The sequence below is a fragment of the Chiloscyllium plagiosum genome, chromosome 37 (assembly GCF_004010195.1).
Source record: "Chiloscyllium plagiosum isolate BGI_BamShark_2017 chromosome 37, ASM401019v2, whole genome shotgun sequence".
NCBI classification, from domain to species: Eukaryota; Metazoa; Chordata; class Chondrichthyes; order Orectolobiformes; family Hemiscylliidae; genus Chiloscyllium; species Chiloscyllium plagiosum.
This window is the reverse complement of record NC_057746.1, coordinates 6498610-6521446: the sequence shown is the minus strand read 5'-3', so window position 1 is coordinate 6521446 and position 22837 is coordinate 6498610.

Here is a 22837-nt window from a genome sequence, read left to right as displayed (position 1 = left end):
TCTTTCCTCCTACCTTTTGCTGGAAGACCTTATTTTGGGGGCTGTAAATCTGGGCTGTGACTTTTTCTATTCTCAAACTTGCCGTCCAATGAGCAAGTGAAGCAGCTCATGCTGCCAGCATGACTGTTATCATCTTCCCTACTTCATATTCAAAGTTCGTTTCTATTCTTTCAACAAGAACAAAAACGTTTTGTTTGCCAAAGCACTGCATCTATCACAGGATAATCTGGCACGCATTAAAACTTGAATAAGGTCTCATGCTATACAAAGGATACTAATATGGAATACGAAAAGAATGAATTTTTCAAGTTGAATCCAATTTCTAACAGGAGACATTCTTTCTGTTCTCTGAAGCTAACTCCTCTTCCATTCATAGATCTTCTGTTCTCCCGATCATGCCCATATAAGCATATCCTTACAGCCTCTGAGTTCAAGAGTCCCACCATTATCTGGATGAAAATACTTTTCCTCACGTCTCCTCCAAAGCATATGCTAAATCTATTCATCCAGCCCACTGATCCCTCCACAAAGGGGTATGGCTTTTTCCTGTCTACCTTTTCTGGGCCCCTCACAATTCCATGCTTCTCAATCATGTCCACTCTCACTCTGCTCTGTTCTAAGGAAAACAACCCCAGTCTGTCCAACCTCTCTTCATAATTGCCGCTCTCCAAACTAGGCTACATCATGATATATCCCCTCTGCACCCTCACCAGTGCTGTCACATCCGTCCTAAGATTTGGATTCAAGAATTGCACACAATCCTGTCACTGTGGGCTGTTCAATGTTCAGTACGACTCCAGCATGACTTTCCTGCTCTTAATCTCTCCCCCTCAGCGAATGAAGGTAGGCAAAGTATTTCTTTCTCCCCTGTAAACGCATCAAAAGATGAAGTATTTTTCTTTCTTGTAGTTCTGAATTTAAATTGAATAAGATTGAGACAGAAGCCTGTAAGAATATGGCAACATGAAAATAATAGAAGTAAGAGCAGGAATGGATCTTTCAGACACTCGATTCTGTTTTATCATTAAATAGAATCACAGTTGACTTCGTTTCAGCCTCATCGCAACTTTTCAGCCCACATCCTGTTACTCTTTAAACCATTTCTGTACTAATTCAATATCTGTGAAGATCTGCAAATTTATTCCGTGTCCTGGCATCCACCATACTCGGGGTTAGCCAACTCCACAGACTGACGCCCCTTTGAGAGAAACAATTTCTTTTCTTCTCTAAAATGAATCAGTCCCTGTTTGATGCAGTCTATGACCTCTTGCTCAGATTGACTCGCAAATAGAAACATCTACTCTGTGTCTACATTGTCAATACTCATTCAATAGCATTGCCTGTTTGAGAAATTAATAATGAGGCGATAGCTTTTATGGCAAAGGAACATATAAAGCCAAGGCTGTACATATCAACTTATCCTTTAGTATTGAATTCCAAACTGCCTTTGGCTATTTTGTCGCATGAGACATAAATTGGTTTTCAGTTCACTAAGCACTAGGTGTGTAATTGGTTAAACGTATTAAATGTGTGCATGGATGTATTCTTCTCTTGTATTTACTTTCCCTAGTTTGTTTTCAGGGGGAAAAAATACATTTTTCATTTCTCTTTCGCTAAGCCCATTGTCCTAATTTCTAATGGTAGGTTATCTAATTTAGCGGCGATAACCCAATTTTATGTTTGTTTTCTTCCAATTCCACAATTGTCCAATCACTTGGAATATCTCATCCATACAAGATGATACTTTTACTTCGACCTTCAATGCATCTGCTTAATCCCTCAATTTAGTTTTCTTCAAAGATTTTACATAATCCAGAGAGTCGTAGGGTCCTACAGCACTGAGACATGCCCTTTGGTCCAAACTGTTAGATGCTGATCAAAATGTCTGCCACGCTAATCCCATTTCCCTGAACTTGGCTCTTATCCTTCTAACCCTTTGCTCTCCACGTATTTGTCCAGATGCCTTTTAAATGCTGTTCATGTACCCACTTCAGCGACTTCCACTGGTAGCTCATTCCATATCCATACCACCCTCTGTGTAAGAAAGTCACGTCTCAGGTTCGCTTTTATTCTTCCTCCTCTAACCTTAAACTGATGCCCTCTAGTCCTCCATTCCCCAGCACTGGGAAAAAGACTGGGTGCATCCACTCTGCCCATGATCTCGTGATCTTATACACTTCCATAAGATTCACCCTCATTCTTCTTCACTCTAAAGAAAAGAGTCCTCGCTTGGCAACATCTCCCTTTATCTCAGTCCCTTGCATCCTGGCAACACGGTTGTAAGTTTCTTCTGCAGTATTTCCATTTAACAACATGCTTCCGATAGCAGGGTGACCAAAACTGAACACAATACTCCAACTGCGCCCTCGCCAACATCCTGTATAACTGCAACATAACTGCCCAACTTCGATACTCAATACCTTGACTGATGAAGGCCGGTGTGCCAAAAGATGTCTTCACTGCCCTGTCTACATGTGACTTCAGTTTCAGAGAACAGTGCACCTGAACTCCAAGGTTCCTTTCTTCCACTACACTCCGTGGGGTCCTACCATTCACCATGAAACTCCTGATGAAGTGATGAGGCTGGAAACGTCGATTTTCCTGCTCCTCAGATACTGCCTGACCTCCTGTACTTTTGCAGAACCAGACTCTTGACTCGGATATCCAGCATCTACAATCCTAACTTTCTCCCATCATGAAATTCCTACCTTGACTTGCAAGACTTTTATATATTAAGCTCTGTTTGCCATTTCTCGGCCCATTTCTCCAGCTGATCAAGATCCTGCCACAATTTGTGATAAACCTCCTCATTATACACGAAACTGTCTACTTTAATGTTATCAGCAATCTTACAATAATGTCTTGTACAGTCTCATCCAAGTCATTGATACAGATAAGAAACAGTCATGGGCCCTGTACGACTCCTGAGGCATTTACACATTTTCCAGAAACCTCTTAACAGTAATCAAATCCACCTTCACATTTTTTGCAACAAGCATTAGATTATACAACTGTATTATGTTCAGAACCATAGAATTTCCTTCAACAAGAAAGACAAGCTATCATTTATTACAATTCAAGTTGACGTTATCACTGCACATGTCAGTCCCCGGGTTGCCACCTGGCTTAACAGACCATGTTGTCGTTTTGTTTTGGTTTGAACAAAGTGGTCTCTTAACGAAACTTAAGCACAAAACGTTATAGATTTTGTTTCAAATCTTCATAAACAAAATAAATGATGATAAAACAGAATAAACTAAACCACTTATTCACATGAGCAAATATTTTAAGCAGAAATTAGAGGTGCAATCTTATTCATTCCATAAGACCTATACGCACATTCCAAAAGAAGGAAGGAATCATTTGTAAAATAACCAATAGTAATGCCTATATGCCGATGCACCATATTCCGATCTCCAACACATCAATACCTTTAAGTTAACTGTGCCTTTAATATGTACACTGGACATTCTAACGGTTACTTCCTGGAACTACTCTACACCCGTGGTTGAATGCACTTGGCATGGTGGCTCAGTTGGTAACACTGGTCCCACACAGCGGCAGAGGTCTGGCTTAGATTACAGCCTTAGGTAACTTTCTGTGTGGAGATTTCCCATTCTCCCGGTGTCTGCGTGCGTTTCCTTCCAGAGTCCAGGTTAATTTAATTGGCTATGGGAAATGCAGAGACAGAGGTGGGTCTGGGGTGTGATCTGTTCTGAGGATTGGTATTGAGTTGATTGACCAATTGGCGTGCTTCCACACTGTAGGGATTTCATGATACTCAACTTTTGGATCTGAGACTACGGTTAATTCCTTAATCTGAGGTAATTTTACTTTTAATGCATTCTCCCCTTCACGATAAAGATGCTGCTTCCTTGTAACTCCATGCAATAACTTCACAGAACTGCCTCATTCAAAGGCAAAAGTGCAACTAAAACTCTCCTCAAAGCGATAGGCGTTTCCCTTAAACTTTAAAAAAAGTCCTTAATATTTGAACTGTACTTTTGAGGTATAATTGCCTTTTAATAGGTCATAAATCTTAAATTAACAAAGAAAAATTCGTCAAAGCAGCCCACACGCATAAGAATATATCACCATGGTTAGACGATTTACAATTTTCATTTAATTCACTGGTGGGACAGGAGTGATACTAACTGAGGCAGCATTTATTATCCATTCCTTGTTGTTGTTGCGAAGGTAGTAGTGAACTGCCTTCCAAAACCATTGCAGTCTATGTGTTGTCAGTGGACCACAATGTCCTCAGGGATTTTGACCCAGTGACACTGAAGGAACAGCATTATCTTTCGAAGTCACAATGATGAATGGCTTGAAGGAAGAGTTGTTGGAAGATTATTTTCCACTGAACTGTTGCCTTGTGTTCTAGATTGTAGAGGTTAAAGGCCTGGAAGATACAAAGAAACATTTGTGAATTTCGGCAATGATCTCCTGTGTGGTCCCCACTACTGCTAGTGAGGTTCAGACGTGGAGGGCGTTAATGTTTGCAGATGTGGTGTCAAGCCAGTGGGCTGCTTCATTCTGTTTGGTCTTAAGCTTCTTGTAGGAGCTGCAGCCATCCAGGCAAGTGGGAGTATTCTATCACACTTCTTACATGTGGCTTGTAGATGCTACACTGGGGACTCAGTAAATCAGTTGCTCAGGGAAGCAATCCCAGCTTTTGACCTGCTCTTGTAAGTGGTCCAGTTTAGTTTCTTTTCAACATAACTTCCAGGGAATCAGTAATGATAACACCATTAAATAAGAGGGCCAGCGATTAGATTGCCTCTTATTATGGTTCGTGCCTGGCATTGGTGTGGTGAGAATGTTACAAGTTGTTCATTGTCTTTGTTAGCTAGAAAACCAATATATAATCAACGCAAAATTCTAAAAAGTAAGTTTAGGAGTGTGACCAATGTTTGAGACTCAAGCCTGTTAATTCTGCAACAATATGCTGGACACTAGTCCGCTGATCTGTCCATTTTAAAAAAATGCATACATTTGTGACAGGAAAAGACAATAATAACCAGAGTCCAGTTTTATGAGAGTGAATGCATGTAACTAGAGGTTAAACGTAGAAGTGGCGAATTTTTCATTGTTTAATTGGCCTGATCTGGTCAGGCAAAGCAAACACTACGGTTAAAACTCACTGTTCTTAACCATGAAACAAACTGACACTGATTAATCGACTGCATTAGCCGCTCATTATTACAGCAATCACGTCACCCCTGCAACTTGTGTTAAACCCATTTAGTTACGGATGTCAGCGTTTACCAAGTGACAAACTAACAAAAGCATCAAATTTGAGAAAAAAAAATACATCAATGGAGTTGATTCCACGCTCTTCGGATTCTCCACAATGGATGTTGCTGATTTCCAAATTTTAATTTTCTGATTTTTTGAGCTGGTTTGAAATTCCAACACGTGACTTCATGTATTAGTCTTACGCACATGAGCTCGAAAATGTTTCTTCCAATTTCGTTATGGTGAAAATACAAATATAGAAAATGCATAGTATAGGATATCTGACTGACACTGAAAAAAAGCTGAAACTGACAGGCAGATATAAATACGTAGAGCCAACAGGTGATTAATAGGAAGGGAGGCTCAGTGTGAGGCAGAAAACCGAAGGCAGAGAGAGAGACATGAAAAGTGATGCCAACAGACAGAGAGAGGTAGAGAAAGACCGAGAGTTGGGCAGACAGCGAGTGAGGCAACATGCGAGTCATAGGGGAAAAGAATAGGGAGCTGCTGACAGCCTGAACTCCCCACGGAGAAGCAAACAATGTAGTCAGAGACAGAAGAGGAGAGAGAGATAAAGGGAGAGAGACAGAAATACAAAATTCGTAACCACACCTTCAACCTTAGGTTTTACTGGACTGAAGCCAATCTTCTCTCCTCCTGAAAGATACAGAATGAGATAGAAACTCACTTACGCACATCCCTTGTGTTATCCTTAATTGAACTGAATTGAATGCAGAAGAGGAGAACTAACAAGAGGACTTGTTGAAGTTTTTTGGAAGGGTTCCTGGTGCAATATTAGCGTCCCCATGTCGATGCCACAAAATCTGGCTTCAAGTCTCACCTGCTTCAGAGGTATGCAATATTATTGCCAAATAGGTTGATTAGGAAATAGAAAATCTTAGAATCATCGTCATACAGTCATACAGCATTGAGCAGGCCCTTCTTTCTAAGAAGTTCGTGTCCATAATCGAAAGCTAAACTAGTTCCACCTGCGTGGGCCTGGCTCGTATCCCTTCAAAGATTTCTTACTCATATATTTATCCTGATGTTTGTTAAACATCCATCACTTCTACTGGAAGTTAATTCCACACACGAACCTATCAAAACAAATACCCCTCATGTGTGTCTCCTTTCTCCTATCATCTTAAAGAATGCCCCTGAGTCTTGAAATAACGAACTCTACGAAACAATATCTGTTCTTAACCTCATGTAAACCGCTTATGATCTTATAAATCTCTATAGTGTCACCCCTCAACCTCCTACTCTCCAATGAAAAAATGCCCAACTTATTCAGCCTCTTTTCCATTCCAAGCAGAACTTTGACAAATCCCTTCTGAGCTCTCTCCAGGTCTGCGTGATCCGAACTGGACGTGGTACGCCAGAAGAGGCGTCAACGATGCCCAGTACAACATCATCATGACTCCCCAATTCCTATCGTCAAAAGTCTGAGCAATAAATGCAAATGTGCTAGACGCTTCTTAACCACCTGCCCATATGTGATGCAAACTTCAAAGAATTATGTATCTGAATCCTTAGGTCTCCCTGTTCAAGAACATTACCCAAGGCGCTACTTTTAATTGTTACAGATACTGCTGTGGAACTGATTGGAGCTGCTTTGTTTGGGTAGGCAGCACATGATCGTGTGTCGATCTAAATTAATGTTGCTACGATTGTGTAATGTTGAGTTCATGTTTATCTTACTGCTCCTGATATTTCTGAATCCGACACTCAGAAGGTTATTGTTACTGCGCACAGACATTCATACACACTCACTGGTTTCCTCAGAGCATCCTTTGCTGCCCACATATCCTCTTTCATCACATATAGTTCAGTCCTAATCTCTGTCCATCAATAGACTTGATGAGATTACCACACAGCAAAAGTTAAAATTGCTTGAAATGTCTAGTTTTATTTGGTATTCTTACGCAAGTGGTTGGGAAATTATTGCAGAAGATTCTTAAGGGCGGGGTATACTCGCATTTGGAAAATAACGGTTTTGCAATGAATAGTCAGCATGGATTTCTGCAAGGGAAATTTGATTGAGCTTTTAGAGAAATTATTGAAGATGGTTAATGAGAGTAGGACAGTAGATGTCGTCTACGTGAATTTTAGTAAAGTGTTTGACAAAATCCTTCAATGGTTGACTGCTCTAGAAGTTTGAATCACATGGTATCTGGGATGAATTGGTAATTTGGATATAAAACTAGTTTTGTTCCAGAAAGCGGACAGTGGTTGCGAAGTGGTGTTTTTCTGACTGAGGTTTTGCAACCAGTTGTTCTGTGAGGATCAGTACCAGGACCTTTGTTGTTTGCAATGTATGTAAATGATTTGGGCGAAAATATAGGTGGCCTGATGAGTAACTTTGCAGACAGCACCAAAATGTACGGATTTGGTGATACTGAGGAAGTTTGCCAATGGTACAGCAGAGTAAAGATAGTTGGACAGCGTAATGGCAAGATCGAGTTTAATCCCGAAAAATGTGTGATGATACATTGTGAGAGGTCAAATGCAAGGAGAAAGTATATATTAATGGCCGGACCCTTTGGAGCATTGATATTTAGAGGAATCTTAGGTTGGAAGTGCATAACTCCCTGAAAGTAGCACCACAAGTAAATTAGGTGATTAATAAAAGACACATGTCATATTTGCCTTCATTAGTCAGGGTATTGAGTATAAAAGTTGGGAGGTCATACTGCAGCTGAATAAAGCTTTATTGAGGCTATATTCAGCTGTCTTGCTTGCCAAATCATAGGAGGGATGTGGAGACATTGGAAACGGTGCAAAATAAATTTACCAGGATGTTGTCGAGATTGGAGTGTGTTAGCTATAATGAGAGAATAGAGAGACCTGGATTGTTTTCAGTGTCATGTCAGAAGCTGAGGGATGACCGGATTGAAGAATCAAAATACTGTCAGGCTTGGACAAATCGATAGTTGGAGTCTTTCTTCCAAGGTGGAAACGTCAAATAGTCTGGAAAATAGGTTTAAGGTGAGGGGGGAGATTTTGCAAGAGAGTGACAAGGCAATTCGCTTGTACAGAGAGCGGTAGGTGCCTGCAAGGTGCTGCTATTGGAGCAAATACATTCGCATGGTTTAAGAGGCAAATACAGGAACAAGCAGGGAATGTGGGATACAGACCATATCATAGAATCCCTCCCGAGTGGAAGCAAGACATTCCACCCACTGTGTCCACACCTACCGGCCAAAGAACATTCCACCCAGACTGACTCCTACTTTACACCCCTGCATTTCCCATGGCTTATTCACGTAGCCGATACACCCTTGGATACTGGGGACAATTCAGCACAAACAATCTACCTAACCTGCACATGTGTTGGAGGAGACTGGAACATCCGGTGGAAACCTCCATTGACACGGGGCATGTGCAAACTCCACACAGTCGCCCGAGGCTGGAATCAAAACTGGGCCCTTGCCGCTGTGAGGAAATAGTGCTTACCAATGAGCCACCGTGCCATTTCTTTGAAACTGCTGCTGGGATTTGAATGTAGGCTCTCTGATCTTTAATCTGAAGCTCATGGACTATTATCCCAATGCATGACACTATACAATTACCTTGAGTGTGCAGGCAAATGCGATTAGTTCAGAGTAGTATTATGGTTGGCACAGCCACGCTGAGCCAAAGGGCCTTTTCCTGCTCTGTACTCTTCTATGTTCTATGTACTGTGTACCTATGTACAATGTCCTATGATCTAAGCCATCCCTCAGGTTTTTGCGTCAAACAGTCCTTATGAACAGTTCCAAGATTCTGACCCAGGACCACTGAGTAATTCAATGTGATTGCTAGTCAGGATATTCCATGACTAAAAGGACACCTTCCAGATGACGGTTTACAAATAAAACTTCCCCTTCACCTTCAAGAGAGATTGGTTACCAGTTTCAAAGGTGTTCTTAAGAATCCTTGGCAATTTACTCCAGTGCATCTTGCAGATTCTGCTGCTGATGTGTCAGTGGATTGACTGTGGAAGATGCTGGATTGAGTGTGAACTACGTTGGCTGATTTGTCCTGCATGGGATCAAACTGCTGCACAGTTATTCGAGCTGCTTTCATTGAAGCAAATGAAGAGCCTTCTAACAAACGTTTGATGTGTGGCCCGTGAATAGATATTCACAGACAGGAATCAAGGATCTCCCTGCAGAATTCTTGGCCTTTGACCTGTTCTTGCATCTACACATCCCTATATCTCTATTTTACCATCAATCTTGTGCCCCACGAACATTAGAGTGGTGAATTCAGTGATGGAAACGTCATGAATGCCAAGGGGACGCTGGGCGTATTTGTTGCCAATTATCCGTATGAGTCTGGATCACATCAGAGTTTCTTTTCTGCTTCTTCATTATTTCAGAAACTGTAAATTGGAGAGCTGGCCACTCCCCGTACATTGTACAACTGTTTTTAAGAACTTAAAGGTCTACTCTGGTTGTTGAATTAGGCAGTTTCTGTTATCCATCTCAGTATCTCTGCCTTTACAATCCAGCTTGAAAAACAACAAAGGCAAAATAACCTTGTTGAAGGAGCTGTATCGTCACAAACCCGGTTAGGGCACAATTTCACCAGTGGCATCTTGTTGGAGGGAAGGATTTTTGATGAAACAACAGAATATGTTTTGGCTGAGAGCACTACCTTGAGGAAGTTATATCTTGGGACTCGGATGACTGGTCCCCAACAACCATCTTGCTGTTGACTAGAATTGTCTTCCACTTAACTCCCAGTGAGCTCAGTTTTTCTGGAGCTCCATGAAGAAAAACTCAGTAAAATATTCTGGAGAAGGATCACTGGAATTGAAACAATAACAGTTATTCCTTTACAGATACTGCCAGACCTGCTGAGTTTTTGCAACAATTTCTGCTTTTTGCTTGTTTTAGTGAAACGAGGCTTTGATATTAAGGGCTGGGGCTCTAAAGTCGCCTGTGTACTTCAGCTCATGCGTTCAAATTTGTACCAAAGCTGTAATCAAGTCAGAAACTGAGTTGTCTTGTTGGAATCAAAATAGTGTCAGTGAGGAAGTTATTCTTGTGTAAGCAACAACTGGTAGCACTGAGGAAGACCCATCCATCAGTCTACAAATTGTTAAATACACATTGATGGAATGTTAAGTGCATTTATATGCTTTTGTTTACTTAACATAACTGGACAATTTTCCACATCATTCAATGTATGTCGATGTTATAGCTATCATGAAACAGCTTGGCAAGGTGTGCGCTAATGGATGAGCATAAGTCTTCAGCATCATTGCCAGAGTATTGACAAGACCAGTCATGGTTCTATCGAGCCACTGTCGGTGGTGGCCATTACATTCTCCCCCCTCCCCCCCAAAGTACTTTCAATAGTCCTTTCAATACTCAGTGCTTTAAGAGATTTTCTGAGAAATGATTAACGTCAAATTTCTCATTGGGTCGAAATGGAATGATAACAATGCCTAAGGCAACCCACTCTAGACTTTACACAGCAATGTAGGACATTTCCTGAATCCTGGAGAGCAGTGTCTGGTTTTTCTTCTATCAATCAATATTGTCTGAGTGACAGCATTTCAGACTGATGTTTTGGCTATGGGGAAACTCACTGAAATTTGGTACAGATCCACTCCTGTTAGCATGGAGAACTTTGGAGAACCCAGTCATTTTTTTCAGCGAATTGTAATGCCCACGTCAATGCTGCATGATGTGGCTCGAATCATTCCTTTCTGTCAACTTATAGCAATTTTGTATAATGGAGTATGATCTCAGATAGTCTTTATGGTTATGACCAGCAGTTTTTCTTCCCTTGTGATTTGTTTTTTAATTGAATGTAAATTTCACCATCTGATGTGGCAGTATTCGAATCATTAGCCTTGTGATGTTAATACTGAGCTACACCTCCTCAAGCTATATTCAAAACTCCCCAATGTGAAAGCGATGGGACTTCCCCTCACTCACGTCTATATCTCCAGGTAGTCCCAATGAAGACACTAGCAAACAAAGCAGTAAAAACAAGCATTACAATTTTGAAGCTGGGGTTTTCTTTTGCTCTGGAGCTCCTGGAGATCCTCTGAATGCCCCATCTTGTGGGGATGAGGAGAAGCGAATCCACGAGTAACCATAGAGGCTGCTGATTCAGAAACATCAAAACAAAAACCATGATAGGGATTGAGACAGACTCCCCGTGATTGTGCCCAGTCTGACTAGTGCATCGCAAAGGCTTTCTAGTCTTAAAATGCATTGTAAGCAAGTTAGACCTCGCTTAGCAATGGTTAAATTCATGTCTAGTTTTGGGAGTTGGTGATGATGTGGGAATGGGGATTTGAGAGGGTTGCAGGGAAACGTGGCATCTCTTACCTCAGCCTTGCCACTCTGCTCTGTCCTTGCTGCTGTACTCATACTGATAGGAGTAGTTGGATCTGTCCTCAGGGTCGATCTGCCCATGTCCTGATCTGATAGGGTACAATTCCAGTGGATATTTTGTGCTGGATGGAATCCCCATTTCTCAGGAGAGTCACGTTGATAGAGTGGAAGTAAAATCCTGTGAGATAGCAGAAGAATTCAGCTGGTTTAGTTGTTGATGCTTTGCTGACAGAGAGAAAAGGCTGACGAGAAACTGAAAGAGTAAAATAGATCAGTGGACTCTGAGAGAGACAGGGAATGGTATACACACTTTAACTGGGAATTAGATCTTACCTGGCAGAAGTAGTACGCATCAGTTTAAAGCCAGGATGGGACCCTAAACCCAGTGAATGATACTTATCCCTTTAAACTACTGATCAATTCCCGACTCCATGGAATGGTAATTAATCCATCAGATGGTATGAAATTAAATACCATGGATGTGCAAAGAGACTTGGGCGTTCAGATGCACAGATCTTTAGAATGTCATGAACAGAAAATAATTAAGAAAGTAAATCAAACACTGGATGCTATGTCTGAAGGACTGGAATATAAATATGCAAACGTTATTCTGCAATTTTGCAAAACCCTGGTTAGACCTAACGTGTAGTACTGTCAGCCGATCTGGGCATCACATCTTAGTAAGGGTAGTTTGGCTCTGGAAGGAGTACAACGTGGTTATACAAGAATGACACCTAACTTCAGGGGATAAGCTATGTGGAAAACTATATCATTATACACAATAGGCCTGTTAACTCTCGAATTTAGAGGGTTAAAGCGTGTTCTGATCGAAGTCTATAACAGGAAAATATGGTTGATAAAGATAAACCAGTTCCCCTGGTTGGGGATTATGGAATTAAAGAGCACAGTTTGAGAATTAGGGCCATGCTGTTCTGGAGAGATGTAAGAAAGCACTTCTACACACAAAGGGTGATAGAGATTTGGAACGCTTTACCACAAACAACAGTGGATGCAAGATCAATTGTTAATGTTAAGTCTGAAGTTGATAAATTTTTGTTAAGCAACGATATTAATGGATATGTACCAACGGCAGGTATATGGATTTGAGCCACAGATCATTCTTGATCTCACTGAATTGCGGAATTAGCTTGAAGAGTTAATTGGTTTACTCCTTTTCATAAATCCCTTTTAACTGGAGAATTCACACTGGCACAAGTAAAGAAGACCATTTTAAACTGGGGATCAGTCACTGAACCCCAGGAAATTGACATACGCTATTAAACTGGGGGTTACACCATGACACCAGAGATAGTGTTGAGTTCTCTAAACTGTAGATTAACATTCATTCACAGGGTCATAGTGTGCAAAAGAAGTGACGTGGTGAGGAAATATTATGATATACTGGTTAAAACGTAGCTGGAGTATTGTGCACAGCTCTAGATCCCACACCGCAAGAATTTTTGTGCACAATTCTAGATCCCACATTGTTGGAGTATTGTAGAGTGTTCTAGATACCACACTTCAGGAATAATGTGTGCAGTTCTCGACCCCATTTCTGAATCCCATGCTGTCGATATGATGTGAATGTGTTGGAGAAAGTGCAGAAAATCTTTTCAGGAAAGCATCCTAGTTTGAAGAAACTCAGCTACCCAAGAATATTCTTGAAGGTGACATTGCTTTGGTTCATGAGAGAGAAGTCTGAGGGGGTCAGACAGAAGATTCCAAAATAATTTGGTCTGGAGTGAATGAATAAGGAGGAACTCCAAATCATTTGGAGTAACAGCAGACATAGTTATGAAGAGTTCGCATTCAGTTCACAATAAGAAATGGTTAACGTATGGAATTCCCTGCCTGGAAGTTACGTTTTATTTCAGGCATTCAAGAAGGCATGGGTCATTATATAAGTGGAAACAAGTCATGTGGAAAAGGCAGGGGATTGTCTGAACAGCTAATGTATATTTGAAATTGTTTTGTACTTCTTTGATAGGCTACTGACCCAGGTCATAGTATTGACACTTGAAAGTGGGAGATGAGAGACTCACTGCTATAAAATGGCACACGCACAGCCATTTAAACAGGGAATTGCGTCCAGATTAAAGGGAATGGCACATTATCTATTCAAATAGTTATTAAACTCTGATCTGAGAGAATGGTACTGTCCCCTTTAAACTAGAATGTAGACCTTTATCCTAGGGAATGTCACACGCTTCTGAAATTTGAGACTAGATCTAGTCCTGAGGAATTCTGCATACCATTTTAAATTGTAACTTAGATTTTGTTCGAGGAATGGACATCATCCACTGAAAATGGAGAATAGATTATCACCACTGGAAATGAAACCTCACCCTTTAATCTGGAAATGAGACATCCCCTCCACAGAATGATGTATTGACTTTAAATTGATTTGACCCTGACCCAGAAAATGCCAACTGTGAATACACAGAAGTGCAAAATGGGAAGAGATGTAGACTATAAAACCACCCCAGTCTGCTCCATTATTTAAGAAGACCATAATCAGTCTGAGTATTTTTAATCCCACATGACGTTCCAATACCAATAACGTTTCATTCCGCTGTCAAACAAAGAATCTATCTAGCTCTGCTAAACAGTGTTCAGGGACCAGCCTCCATATATTCAGACACAGGGGGTTGTAAGGTTTACAACACTTTGAGAGGAAATGCTCTCGTCATCCCTCTCCTGAACGACTGTCATTGATCATAAAGCTGTTCCCCCTAGTTCAGGGCTGGCCCAATAGAGGAGACATCCTTTTCACAGTCACATTGTGAAGAACATCGAGGATGTTATACATTTCAGTAAAACTACCACGAATAATCGAAAGTGGGTTGGAAACGAGCCAAGTCTGTCAAACCCGCCCTCATAAAGAACCCACTCGTTCCAGTCATCAAACTAGTTAACTTCCTCTTATCTAACTGCATCATTAGCCAGAAACTGAACTGAACTAACCAAATAAGCATTGCAGCTACGAGAGCAGGATAGAGACTAGAAACCGTTAGCAGACTTACCCACCTCTTGGCTCACCAAAGCCTGTCCACCATCTACTGGGCGCAAATCGGGGGTGTGATGGAATATTCATCACTTGCCTGGATGGCTGCAACTTTAACAACACTCAGGAAGCTTCACACCATTCAGTGCAATCCATTCATTCTTTGCCATCACATCCACACATTCTCGTTTTCTCCACCAACAATACTCAGTGACAAAAATGTATTGAATGCACTGTAGAGGTCCATCAAGGTTCCATATAAAGAGTCTTCCAAACCCATGACCACTAGCTTCTAGAAGGACATGGGCAGCAGAGAAATGGGAGGACCGCTTTTCATAAGTTCCAAACCAAAACACTGAGAGACTGACATGGCAATATATCTCCATTCCTTCCTTGTCAAAACCTTGGATATCCTGCCTTATCACATTGTGGAGATACTTGGAGAATATGGGCTGCACCAGTTTTCTCCAGAGCAACTAGGGATTTGTAATAAATTCTGGCCCGGCCAGCGATGCCCACATCCACGACTGAATATTGTGAAAATTTTAAGGCTTTAAGAAGTATATTTTGTCCCGTTTTCTTTTTTTTTGAAGAGAGGCTTTAAGACAGAGGTACATAGCTGACGATTTGAATCTGGTAAAGTAAACAGTTTATGAGGATTTTGGTGTCCTTTTTCTAAATGTGGAACAATCGAAGCAGCCGGAATGAGTGGGGTCAAACTCCTACAGAACCAGGATTCTTAGTTTTAGTTTTTCAGCAGCAGTTGTTGTTGGAGTCTTGAAATTGGGTTTGGAAGCTGCAGTTCATCTCTTCCTGTTAATTTCTCTCTCAGAGTTTTCTCCAGATGCTCTTCCTCCTGACTGGAGAATTGCCTATGAGATAACCTATTTTACTGACCTTACATTTGCTAAGATTGTGTTTATGGGATATTGTTATATTGGAACAGTGACTATATCTATTATTTTGTCAACCATTTCGATAGAGTTACACATAAGCCAATTCTTTTCTTTTTATATTATTTCTTCTGTATTTTTAAATGTAGTGTAAAACTAAAGTGTAACAATAAAGCTGAATGTTATTTAGTTTAACAAATGAAATGTATCTGGAATTCAATGCCTTGCATTTACCTTTAAAATAAACAAATTTTAGTGTCTAAACTATCCTTTTACAACACTTTGAGGGGACTCGGTCTAATTCATAATAATAAAAAAAACCGAACTGCCATCTATTTACGTCCTTCTTTAAACAAGGAGATCCCTAAGCCACACACAGTATTGAGATACAGTCTCACAGATACTTATGAAACTGAAGCATAACATCTTTCCTTTCTCGTCATTTTTTTCTGAACTAAGGTAAAGCGTTGCATCAGCCTTCATGATCACAAGCTGAACCTGCATTCTAATCTTTTATGAGTCATGTTCCAGGAAGCTTAACTCTTTCTCCCCATTGCAATTTAGCAATCATTCTGAATTTATTTCACACTCTGCCCTTTTAAAACTTGCTTCTTACCAAAAAAAACACCCTTCAGATTTCCCCACATCATATTCCATATGCCAGTTTTTCTTTCTCTAACTCACCCTCTTTATGTCTCAATAACATCATTATTCATGACCTTAATTTGTGTTACCTGCAAAGTCAGCAAGCAGCCTTACTTCCCTACATCTCGGCCATTGACGTTCCAGTTGAGGAGCCAGCACAGACCCCCGTAGATGACACGCCTGATATCTTGTCAATCAGACAGAGACACATTTATGCATGTTTCTTCTACCAAGCAGAATAATCAGATAGGCCAATGGGCCGAGGAATGGCAGATGGAATTTAATTTAAATAAACGTGAGGATTCGCATTTTGGTAAAGCAAAGTAGAGTAGGGCTTAACAATTAATGGTGGGATCCTCGGGCGGGTCACCAAACAAAGAGATTTTGGGGTGCAGGCTCATAGTTCCTTGAAGGTGGAGTCACAGGTAGACAGGGTAGTGAACAAGGAGATTAATGCACTTGCATTTACGGGTTAATGAATTGAGTGTAGGAGTTGCCATGTCATGTTGAGGCTGAACGATTAATTGGTTAGCCACTTTTGGAATAATGCATTCAAGTCTGGACTCCCTGTATAGGAAAAATATTGTTACATTCAAAGGATGAAGAAGAGATTGACAAAAATTTGATAGGTTGGAGATTTTGAGTTGTAGGGATGGACTGAATAGGCTGGGACTATTTTTTTCCTGCAACATCAGAGGCTGAGACTTATAAAATCAAGAGGAGCACGTGCAAGGTGAACAAACTGCGGAAAGGAGATCTGGATAAGATCAGGTCTAGTTTGTTGGAAGTGGACTAAGAGCAGGTACATTGAGGAAGAACTCTGTCAGAGAAATGAGACGTCTCCAGGACAATAACAGGGAGAATACATGGCAATATGTTCCACGAAATATGGTACCAACAAATTCAGCCATGTTGATACTGATATTCCCTGGATATTAAGGTAGATGTAGGTAGATATTAAGGTAGATAAAGAAGAAAAGGGAGATTTATGACAGGGATAAAAGTAGCCCTGTATGCTCTCCTTGATCTTTTGCGTTTGCGGATCAAATCAGGACAAGCAATTCGCATCTGGCCATGTTCATTCTGCACTGTCACTACTTAATGAGTCATTCATAGTGTGCGTTTTGCTGAACTGCTCTAATTCCAGTTGTCAAACTGGAATCAACATTTTTCATGTTACGTGAATGTTAAGAATGTTTCTGTCCTTTACTGTTACTTATTGTGCAAATTCATAATCATTACTAATACATTACCTGCAGATAATGATGCACCTGTCTTTTAAAAAATGGAAGTACACTTAGTTTCAATCCAATTGTTTAAAAAAAAGGAATGCACCATGTCCAAAACAGATCCGGGGAATTCTATTTACCATTGATGACTTAATGTGCCATTCAGCGAAAACATGAACTTCAACCCATTCTGTAGCTCTTCTCTGAATTTCTTTTGTGTCAATCCATAGATATAAGTATTTGTTCAGGTACTGAGAAGGTGCAGCATAAAACTAACATGTAACATAATACATATCAGGCTGCTATAAATTGTGCGAAAGAAATTGAACACTGGTCACTTTGAAAAAAAATGCACAACATATAGCATCCATAGTAACATGAAGTTGGCAGGAATAGTGAAACTTAATATCACAGTTTTTCTCTGATTCCTTTTTGCTGGATCTCTGTGGTCCTCACTGACATTTTGCAATGTCCTGTGAACTGTACTCGCAATGATAATATGTCTGACGGATAAAGAACTGAAGAGAAATATTAAAATGATTCGTAACAGAGAGATTATGATACTATAAATCCAGTCAAATGTTTTCCATTGGCGTGAATTAAGGTAATCAGCTGTCACAACACAATACCATGGCAGTTTGTCCATCATAGTGACAGGTTTGAACATACAGAAAATTGGGACAGTCCTCAGAAAGCTGAAAACAAAGATAGACGCGATGACTATTGAGATTGTTTTCATCGAACAGTATTTTGATTGTACTTACGACAACAGATACCAAAAAAGAAAGATCAAACGTGAATGCCATTGAAAACGAGACAAAACAGTCTACCACTACTTTCCATGCAACATGATTTACAGTGGACATAGGAGTTTGAAATAGGAAACTAATTGAGAGACACATGATATTAATCCTGTGCAATATATCATGGATATTTACGACTGCAAGACCAGTCGCTGTCATGACCACCAGATAACCTGCGATGCACTTTGAAGGACTACATTTCCCTCAAGTCAGGATCAGAATTGCAATGAGCTTTACTGTAAGAAGAAGAAACACAATATTTACTTCGAGGCCATTGAGCCTTTTTTTTCCCTCAAGAACACTTACACATTAAAGTAAAATGAAGTTTTGTAATTTGACGGTTGTTGATAGGCAGTGAAATAATTTGCTGATATAGGAAATCAAAGTTGAGTCACTGAAACACACGAAGTGCATGTAAGTTGCTCAAGTTAAATCACACAAGATAAAGAAAAAAAATCACAGATTCTGAATAAATGGTTCCAAAGCAGGATCTATGAGTTTGACAGTGTGTAACTTCAGAGCATTGCAAGTTAAATGATTCGAAAAAAGTCCTGGGATTTTAGTGAGAGAAAGTGTGGACAGCAGAGATTGGAGAATGAAAGCTGATAAAACATGGCGCTGGAAAAAAGCACAGCCGATCAGGCAGCATCCCAGGAGCAGGAGAGTAGGCGTTTTGGGCAGAACCCCATTTCAGGACTGGGAAGGGTGTGGGGGCTGAGAGATAAATAGGTGCAGGGTGGAGCTAGGGCAAAGGTAGCTGGGATAATGGTGGGAGGTCAAAGGAAGGAAGTGATGGTGATATGTTGGTGGGAAGTGTGTGTCGGGTAGCTGAGAAGGAAGATAGACAGGTCAGTCAAGAGGGCTAATCTGACGGTTGGATTTGCCATGGCGTGGGTGTGGAGGTGTGGGGAGGAGAGGTTTGGAGACTGGTGAATTCAATATTCGTGCTGTGTGGTTGTAGATTCCTGAGGTAGAAGGTGAGGTGTTCATCCTTCAGTTTGTTGGTGGTCTTCTGTAGGCACCAGAGGAGGCCCAAAATGCATAAGTCCTCAGGGGAGTGGGATGAGGACTTGAAGTGGGTATCCACAGGAAGGCGAGGTTGGTTGGTGCATTTGGACTAAAGATGTTCCCAAGATCATGGTCACTCCCATGTAGGGGAAACCACACTGTGAGCACCGGATTCAGTAAGTAAGGTTTGAAGTGGCACAAGTGGATGAGCAGAGGGATCTTGGTGTCCATGTACACAGATCTCTGAAAGTTGCCACCCAGGTAAATAGTGCGGTGAGGAAGGCATATGGCGTAGTTCTATGTTCTAAGTAAATCGCTGTTGGATTTATAGCGACCCTTTGGGCCTTGGACTGAGATGATGGGGGAGGTGTGAGCGCATGTTTCACACCTCTTAGAGCGGCAAAGGAGATGTCAGGTGTGGAGGGGGAGTTACTGGGGAGTGTGGAACTAACGAGGGATTCAGAGAGTGAATGGTCCTTATGCAATGCGGGTAGAAGTGGAGAGGAAATATATTTTTGGTGGTGGTGTCTGACCGTAGATGCCAAAAGTGGCAGGGAATGATGCAATGGATTTGGATTTTGCTGTAGTAGAATGTGAGGACGACGGGTATTTTTTTTTGTTGGTATTGGGGGTTTGGGATGAGGGCAGAAGTGTGGGAATTGGAAGAGATGCGTTTGAGGGTATCGTTGATCACGGGGAGGGAGATTTATGATCCTGCTACTTTTGGTCCAACTTGTCCATGTCAATGAGATACCTTATCTTAATCTACTCCCAGTCGCCAGCATTTGACCCATATCCATCTAAACCCTTCCTATTCATATACCCATCCAGATAAATCTTAATGTTGCAATTGGAAGAACCTCCACCACTTCCTCTAGCAGCTCATTCCATGTACGCACTACCATTAATGTGAAAACGCTGTCCATTAAGTTCCTTTTAAATGTTTCCCTTTCACCATAAATCTATTCCCACCAGTTCTAAATTGCCCCACTTTGTTTAGTTATCCTACCCATGCCCCTCATGATGTTGCAAACCTATATAAAATCATACTCCAGCCTCCGACGCTCCAGCAAAGACATTGCTAGCCAATTCAGCCACTCACTACAGCTCAAATCCTCTAATCCTGGCAATGTCTTTGTAAAGCTTTTCTGAACCCATTCAAGTTTCACAACATCCTTCCGATAGGAAGGCGATCAGAATTGCATGCAATATTCCACAAATAGCCGAACAATTGTTCTGTACAGCTGCAACTTGACCTTCCAACTTATATGCTCAATGCTCTGACGAATAAAGGAACGCATGCCAAACGCCTCCTTCACCTTCCTATCGACCTGTGACTCTACTTTCGAGGAACTATGAACCTGCACTCCAAGACCTCTTTGTTCAGCATTTACCATTAAGTGCATTTCGAAAATGTAACACCTCACATTTATCTAAATTAAATTCCATCTGCCACTCCTCAGCCCATTTGCCAATCTGATAAAGATCCCAATGTTATCTAAGCTAACCTTCTTCTCTGTCGACTACACCTCCAATTTCGGTGCCATCTGCAAACTTACTAACTGTACCTCTTATGCTCATATCCAAATCATTTATATAAAGTTGACAAAAAGTAGTGGACCCAGCAGTGATCCTTGTGGCACACCACTGGTCCAGCTGAAAAGCAACACACCATTCTGACTTTTCGCTGCTGACTTCAAAAACGTCTGTCTGTGCCTCTGACCAGAAAGTCCCCTATCACAATCGATCGCTTGGAACCTGATGTACCCCTCACTACATTAAAGTCAACCTTGATACCAGAAACTTGGCTGCTCGTGCTACGTTCCCCTGAGAGTCCATCACCCCCTCCATTGCCCAATACAGCATACATGTTCGAAATGGGAATAGCCAAAGAGACTCCTGCACTACCTACTGACCCCTCCTTCTTTTCCTGGAGTTAACTCATCTACCTGACTGCGGCTTTTCTCCATTCCTCTAAATACCATACATCACACCCCCTAGCTCTTGTTAATTACTCATTGCCTCTAATTTCTGTTCCAAATGTCCCATACGATCCAATAGTATTTGCAACCAAAGACACTTCCTGCAGACATAATCACCAGTCATATGGCAACTTTCCCTAAATCCCAAATCCGACAGAAAGGGTATACCACTCTGCTGAAGACCATCTTTGCTCCTTCACAATCTACAGTCCCAGAAAATAGCATCGCATGTTTGCTCTATAAACGGTGCTCCAGACTAACTTGATACTTATTGTTTATATTTCTTGATCCACTGCAGTCCTCCTGCTGTGCGTTGACCCACGAGGCCATGAGGGAGGGAATTCCAGGATTCAATGGCATAGATAAATTGGAAAGTGTGAGGCTTTTGGCAGGGTGGAATGGTGATTTACTGGGGAATACTGGCTCAAGGTGCGAGGTGTGGGGCTTCTTTTAGAAGAGAGGTACGAGGCACATTTTTCACTCAAGGGTGGTGACTGGCTGGAACACATTACCAGAGGAGGTGGTGGAAACAAACAGTATAGCAGCATTCAAGAAGCGCCTGGTTGAATACATGAATAGGACGGGAATAGAGGATTCAGATCCCCTGAGTGAAGACCACTTTAGCATGGAAGGGCAAATGTGTCTACGCGGTTTTGGAGTGTAGAAAGGCTGCTGCTGTGCTTTGATCGTTGACTTCGTGCAAGTGTTCATGCTAAGTGCGTCAGAGTGAGTTTTGGTGTGTGTGGGAAGGAATGTCGTTAGATAAATGAAATTAAAGGACCAACAATATTTACGCAAGTTAGACTGTATCAGCGGGTGTCCGACAGGGGAGTACTTCTGTGACAGAGAGAGGTAGTTCAATGAAACATATCAATTGCGGCTGGCAGAAATTAAAACTGAGCGAGGACAGAGAAGCTCTTTATTAACAGTGGCCTGAGATTGGGTTGGAAGATATTTTCAGTGGCTATCAGCTGGCTGAACAGAACAGCGTGGGAAACCCCAGATACAGCAAGGGAAGTATGGGGGATGGCATCGAATTTATCCAGAGAAACATTAGAAAGATGAGTAGGTGCGATTAACGGGCTGGTGCATCGAAGTTATTCAGTGAAGTTGGTTGTTAGGACGATACATGTGTCAATGTACAAGAGCTGTGGGTAGAATTTGATCGAACAAATAAAACATATGAGATGCAGTTTTTTTTGTTCGAAAAAAATCTATCCACAGCTCTTGTACATTGATACATGTATCATGAACACGATTGTGCAGAGTTAAAATGCATCTTCGTTGATTGAGAAAAAAACTCCGTGTTGTTCAGGTAACCTCCGAAAAAAAATGCTTCCTTCAAATTTTCTGCTGCATCCATACTTTTAGTTTGCTGAAGCTCTGCGTCCAAGTACGAATACCAACGCTATTTGTTTCTCTCAAACGATCATTGATGCAGTTTTAATTTTGTGTGTGTGTGGGAAGGAATGCTGTTAGATAAATGACGTTAAAGGACCAACGATATTTACGCAAGATAGACTGTATCAGCGGGTGTCCGACAGGGGAGTACTTCTGTGACAGAGAGAGTTAGTTCAATGAAACATACCAATTGCGGCTGGCAGAAATTAAAACTGAGCGAGGACAGAGAAGCTTCGATTGGATCAAGGTAATAGCAGCAACATTGCTCCCCATGGCATCACCCACAACTCGGCAGA